The following is a 6,986-nucleotide window of genomic DNA, read 5'->3' as shown; positions in this document are numbered from 1 at the left end:
CATGGAGACTGTTTCTACAAACATTTGTGAAAGAATGGGCCGCTCTCAGTGATTTCCAGCATGGAACTGTCATAGGATGCCACCTGTGCAACAAATCCAGTCGTGAAATTTCCTCGCTCCTAAATATTCCAAAGTCAACTTTATTCTAAGAAAAGTGAAGAGTTTGGGAACAACAGCAACTCAGCCACCAGGTGGTAAACTGACAGAGAGGTCAGCATAGTGCAAAGACTTCCTGCACAGTCACTTGCTACACAGCTCCAAACTTCATGTCACCTTCCAATTAGCCCACGTACAGTACGCAGAGAGCTTCATGGAATGGGCTTCCATGGCCGAGCAGCTGCATCTAAGCCATACATCACCAAGTCCAATGCAAAGGGTGGGATGCAGTGGTGTAAAGGACATCACCACTGGACTCTAGAGCAGTGGAGACGCCTTCTCTGGACTGATGAGTCACACTTTTCCATCCGGCAATCTGATGGACCAGTCTGGGTTTGGAGGTTGCCAGGAGAACGCTACATTTCAGACCGCATTGTGCCGAGTGTGACATTTGAAGGAGGAATTATGGTATGGGGTTGTTTTTCAGGAGTTGGGCTTGGCCCCTTAGTTCCAGTGAAAGGAACTTTAAATGCTCCAGGATACTAAAACATTTTGGACAATTCCATGCTGCCAACCTTGTGGGAACAGTTTGGAGCGGGCCCCCTTCCTCTTCCAACACCAGTGCACAAAGCAAGGTCCATAAAGACATGGATGACAGAGTCTGGTGTGGATGAACTTGACTGGCCTGCACAGAGTCCTGACCTGAACCCGATAGAACACCTTTGGGATGAATTAGAAGGGAGACTGAGAGCCAGGCCTTGTCCACCAACATCAGTGTGTGACCTCACCAATGCGCTTTTGGAACAATGGTGGAAAATTGCTATAAACACGCTCCGCAACCTTGTGGACAGCCTTCCCAGAAGATATATAAACACACTCCACAACCTTGTGGACAGCCTTCCCAGAAGATATATAAACACACTCCACAACCTTGTGGACAGCCTTCCCAGAAGATATATAAACACACTCCACAACCTTGTGGACAGCCTTCCCATAAGATATAAACACACTCCACAACCTTGTGGACAGCCTTCCCAGAAGATATATAAACACACTCCACAACCTTGTGGACAGCCTTCCCAGAAGAGTTGAAGCTGCAAAAGGTCATATTGACCCCTATGGGTTATGAATGGTATGTCACTTGAAGGTCATATGTGAGTGAAGGCAGGTGGACAAATAGTTTAGTCAACGTGAGGAGGAACATGTCTCTGACATCAAACATGTGCAACAAATGCCGCTTGATGAGTCGTGGGTTTCGTGTCGGGCGAGTCGCAGCAAGACCAACTTGGACCCCGTCAGGAAGTAGTATTGCACTTCCTGCCGGGTTGCTCAACAGCACTTAGTCAGGTGGAGAAACCCAACACACCCTGGACGCTCCCTGTCCAACACACATTCTTCTCATTCTTCTTCCTTCTCTCACCAGGACGGAAGTCTTCTCACACAACTCGAACCTTCTTCTTCTTCTTCTTCTTCTTCTTCTTCTTCTTCTTCTTCTTCTTCTTCTTCTTCTTCTTCTTCTTGTGTGTCAAACATGACAGAAGATGATCATCTAGCAGTGCAGTTGTCAGGTTGTGTAAATGGTCAATAAAAAGAGAATACAACAAATCCGTTTCAACTTATATTCAATTGAATAGACTGCAAAGACAAGATATTTCATGTTTATTTTTTGCAAATAATCATGAACTTGTTTCAAAAAAGGCATTTTTACCAGTGTGTTACATGGCCTTTCCTTTTAACAACACTCAGTAAAGGTTCGGGAACTGAGGAGACACATTTTTGAAGTGGAAATCTTTCCCATTCTTGCTTGATGTACAGCTTAAGTTGTTCAACAGTCTCCCTTCTCATATTTTATTTTCAATGTCTGGACTACAGGCAGGCCAGTCTAGTACCCACACTCTTTTACTATGAAGTACCTACTCAGTGGCCTAGTGGTTAGAGTGTCCGCCCTGAGATCGGTAGGTTGTGAGTTCAAACCCCGGCCGAGTCATACCAAAGACTATAAAAATGGGACCCATTACCTCCCTGCTTGGCACTCAGCATCAAAGGTTGGAATTGGAGGTTAAATCACCAAAATGATTCCCGGGCGCGGCCACTGCTGCTGCCCACTGCTCCCCTCACCTCCCAGGGGGTGATCAAGGGTGATGGGTCAAATGCAGAGAATAATTTCGCCACACCTAGTGTGTGTGTGACAATCATTGGTACTTTAACTTTAACTTTAACTTTAAGCCATGCTGTTGTAACACCTGGCTTGGCATTGTCTTGCTGAAATAAGCAGGGGCGTCCATGATAACAACATATGTTGCTCCAAAAGCTGTATGTACCTTTCAGCATTAATGGCGCCTTCACAGATGTGTAAGTTACCCATGTCTTGGCCACTAATACACCCCCATACCATCACACATGCTGCCTTTTACACTTTCACCCTACAACAGTACCCATGCTTCTTTTCCTCTTTGGTCCGGAGGACACGACGTCCACAGTTTCCAAAAACAATTTGAAACGTGGACTCGTCAGCCCACAGAACACTTTTCCACTTTGCATCAGTCCATCTTAGATGAGCTCGGGGCCCAGCGAAGCGTTTCTGGGTGTTGTTGATAAATGGCTTTGGCTTTGAATAGTAGAGTTTTAACTTGCACTTACAGATGTAGCGAGCAACTGTAGCTACTGACAGTGGGTTTCTGAAGTGTTCCTGAGCCCATGTGGTGATATCCTTTACACACTGATGTGGCTTTTTGAGGGATCCAAGGTGCGTAATATCATGGCTTACGTGCAGTGATTTCTCCGCATTCTCTGAACCTTTTGATGATATTACGGAGCGTAGATGGTGAAATCCCTCAATTCCTTGTTGAGAAATGTTGTTCTTAAACAATTTGCTCAGGCATTTGTTGACAAAGTGGTGACCCTCGCCCCGTCCTTGTTTGTGAATGAAGCTGCTTTTATACCCAATCATGGCACCCACCTGTTCCCAATTAGCCTGTTCACCTGTGGGATGTTCCAAATAAGTCTTTGATGAGCATTCCTCAACTTTATCACTCTTTTTTGCCACTTGTGCCAGCTTTTTTGAAACATGTTGCAGGCATCAATTTCAAAACGAGCTAATATTTGCAAAAAAAGTTTGTCAGTGTGAACATGAAATATCTTGTCTTTGCAGTCTATTCAATTGAATATAAGTTGAAAAGGATTTGTTGTATTCTCTTTTTATTGACCATTTACACAACTTCACTGGCTTTGGGGTTTTGTAACCCAAGAACAAAAATTTTAGTAAAGTTGTCATCCTCAAGGTGAACACCAGCATGTCCTGACTTGTCAGCACTGTGCCCCGCCTTTTGTCTGCCAGGCAGCAAAGACAAATCAGGGTGTTATCAACATTAGAAGAGACTATATTGGTCCTGGAACATTCTAGTCTCCCAGTGGATGTTTTTTGTTTGACAAAAATACATAGCTGCTGTTTCCATGTAAAGCCTGACAACATGTTTTGGTGTTAGCGTGCAGTCACGCCACCTCTCGCAGGTTTGTTACGTATTAGCCCGCCACACATTCTGAGGACAAAAGAAAAAAAAAACCATTCTGGATTAAAACATTACAGCAAAAAAATAAATAAAAAAAATAATCGAGAATATGCAATTTTGGAGAACTTGCGTGTGAATTAGAGATGCGCGGATAGGCAATTATTTCATCCGCAACCGCATCAGAAAGTCGTCAACCATCCGCCATCCACCCGATGTAAAATTTGATCAGAACCGCCATCCGCCCACACCCGCCCGTTGTTATATATCTAATATAGACGATGCAAGGCATTAGTGAGGTTATAAAGCTTTTGCCTGTTAAAGAAAGGAGACTGATCCAATGCAGCACAGACATTCGCGTGCCACGCTGTCACGACCCAGACGCACACCAGTGCGCAATCATATGGGCGCGGCTCCAAGCGCGTCTCGCTGCCGGCGACGGCCGGGTATGGGCCCAACGCTCCAGCGCCATCCATTTTCAGGGCTAGTTGATTCGGCAGGTGGGTTGTTACACACTCCTTAGCGGGTTCCGACGTCCATGGCCACCGTCCTGCTGTCTATATCAACCAGGGTGAGCCCCACCCCTTTCGTGAGCGCACTGCGCGCGGAGTGACCCCTGTTACGCGCCCCCGGCAACAGGGGTGGCGGGCAGGTAAGCTGTGCGGGCGGAGCGCGCGGAGTGACCCCTGTTACGAGCCCCCTGCCACGGGGGTGGCGGGCAGGTAAGCTGCTTACCTGCTGCGCTTGACGCCGGCCGCGGCGAAGGCGGACGAGGCGGGGTGTCGGTGCGGTGGGCGCGGTGGTGACCCTGGACGTGCGTCGGGCCCTTCTCGCGGATCGCCTCAGCTACGGCTCCCGGTGGGGCCCTCTCGGGGGAAGGGGCCTCGGTCCCGGACCCCGGCGAGGCGTCGGGGGCCTTCTCCGCTCCGTAAAAGTGTCCATCTCTTTTTCTTTTTTTTCTTCTGTTGTGGCATATGCTGCAGGTGCCTGCTCGTTTTTCGTATGTGGGTAACAACATTTAACTATGTATATATATTTACCAATTGGTTTAACTGCCACCCGCCTGAATCTATTTAAAATCAAATTTTTTTTTATTTCAACCGCCCGACCCGACCCGACCCGACCCGCGGATAAAATCTAATTTTTTTAAATTTCATCCGCCCGATCCGCGGATAATCCGCGGACTCCGCGGTTGTGCCCGCAAACCGGGCATCTCTAATGTGAATGCTGAAAAGTGAATGCTAATGTTAGCATGCAAAGAGTTTGAATGCAGCAAGTCATGAGATTAGAGAGCGCACTCATGTCAAATTAGCTGAAAAAGAGTTAGCATGTTATCTGCTAGCATGTATCCAGTACCAAGCTAAATGACTCTGAGGTGTAAAGTTGCCAATGTTAGTATGCTAATGTTAGCATGCTAACAGTTAACAAGTGTCAGGTAGCAAGTTATAGGACTGTTTGGCTGTAAAGTTCGCTAGAATGCTAATGTTAGCATGCTAACAGTTAGCATGTGTCAAGTACCACGTTGCATGAGTGTGAGGCGTTTGCAAAATTGGCACAAAAAAAGTCAGCATGTTAACAGTTAGCATGTGTTAAGTACTCTGAAGTGTTCAGCTGTAAAATTGCCATAAAAAATTAATGCTAATGTTCGTATGCTACAATGCTAGTATTAGCATGCTAACAGTTAACGTGTGTCAGGTAGCAAGTTAGAGGAACCTGAGGTGTTTGGCTGTAGAATTGGCTGGAAAAAAGTTAGCACGTTAGCATGCTAACAGTTAGCATGTGTCAGCTACCAAGCGAAACGAGTCTTTGGCTACAAAATTGGCGAAAAAAGTTAGCATGTTAACATTTAGCATGTGTCAAGTAGTAGCAACCTATATGACTCTTAGGTGTTCGGCTTAATTGCCTTAAAAAGTTAGCATGCTAACATTAGCGTGCTAACAGTTAACATGTGGCAAGTACCAATTTATGGGACACTGAGATGTTCGGCTGCAATATCGGCTGGAAAAAGTTAGCATGCTAGAATGCTAATGTTAGCGTGCTAACAGTTAGCATGTGTCAGGTACCAAGTTGTACGAGTCTAAGGTCTTTGGCTGCAAAATTGGCGAACAAAGTTATAAATGTATTTAGGAGGGACAGCCCCTGGTCTAATATGCACATTTAGGAGGGACAGCCCTGGTCTAATATGCACATTTAGGAGGGACAGCCCTGGTCTAATACGCACATTTAGGAGGGACAGCCCTGATATAATATGCACATTTAGGAGGGACAGCCCTGGTCTAATATGCACATTTAGGAGGGACAGCCCTGATATAATATGCACATTTAGGAGGGACAGCCCTGGTCTAATATGCACATTTAGGAGGGACAGCCCTGGTCTAATATGCACATTTAGGAGGGACAGCCCTGGTCTAATATGCACATTTAGGAGGGACAGCCCTGATATAATATGCACATTTAGGAGGGACAGCCCTGGTCTAATATGCACATTTAGGAGGGACAGCCCTGGTCTAATATGCACATTTAGGAGGGACAGCCCTGGTCTAATATGCACATTTAGGAGGGACAGCCCTGATATAATATGCACATTTAGGAGGGACAGCCCTGATCTAATATGCACATTTAGGAGGGACAGCCCTGATCTAATATGCACATTTAGGAGGGACAGCCCTGGTCTAATACGCACATTTAGGAGGGACAGCCCTGATATAATATGCACATTTAGGAGGGACAGCCCTGGTCTAATATGCACATTTAGGAGGGACAGCCCTGGTCTAATATGCACATTTAGGAGGGACAGCCCTGATATAATATGCACATTTAGGAGGGACAGCCCTGATCTAATATGCACATTTAGGAGGGACAGCCCTGGTCTAATATGCACATTTAGGAGGGACAGCCCTGGTCTAATACGCACATTTAGGAGGGACAGCCCTGATATAATATGCACATTTAGGAGGGACAGCCCTGGTCTAATATGCACATTTAGGAGGGACAGCCCTGATATAATATGCACATTTAGGAGGGACAGCCCTGGTCTAATATGCACATTTAGGAGGGACAGCCCTGGTCTAATATGCACATTTAGGAGGGACAGCCCTGGTCTAATATGCACATTTAGGAGGGACAGCCCTGGTCTAATATGCACATTTAGGAAGGACAGCCCTGGTCTAATATGCACATTTAGGAGGGACAGCCCTGGTCTAATATGCACATTTAGGAAGGACAGCCCTGGTCTAATATGCACATTTAGGAGGGACAGCCCTGGTCTAATATGCACATTTAGGAGGGACAGCCCTGGTCTAATACGCACATTTAGGAGGGACAGCCCTGGTCTAATATGCACATTTAGGAGGGACAGCCCTGATATAATATGCACATTTAGGA

Source organism: Nerophis lumbriciformis, linkage group LG20 (assembly GCF_033978685.3).
Source record: "Nerophis lumbriciformis linkage group LG20, RoL_Nlum_v2.1, whole genome shotgun sequence".
Classification (NCBI taxonomy): Eukaryota; Metazoa; Chordata; class Actinopteri; order Syngnathiformes; family Syngnathidae; genus Nerophis; species Nerophis lumbriciformis.
The sequence above is the reverse complement of the archived record's forward strand: the minus strand, read 5'-3'. Positions refer to the sequence as shown.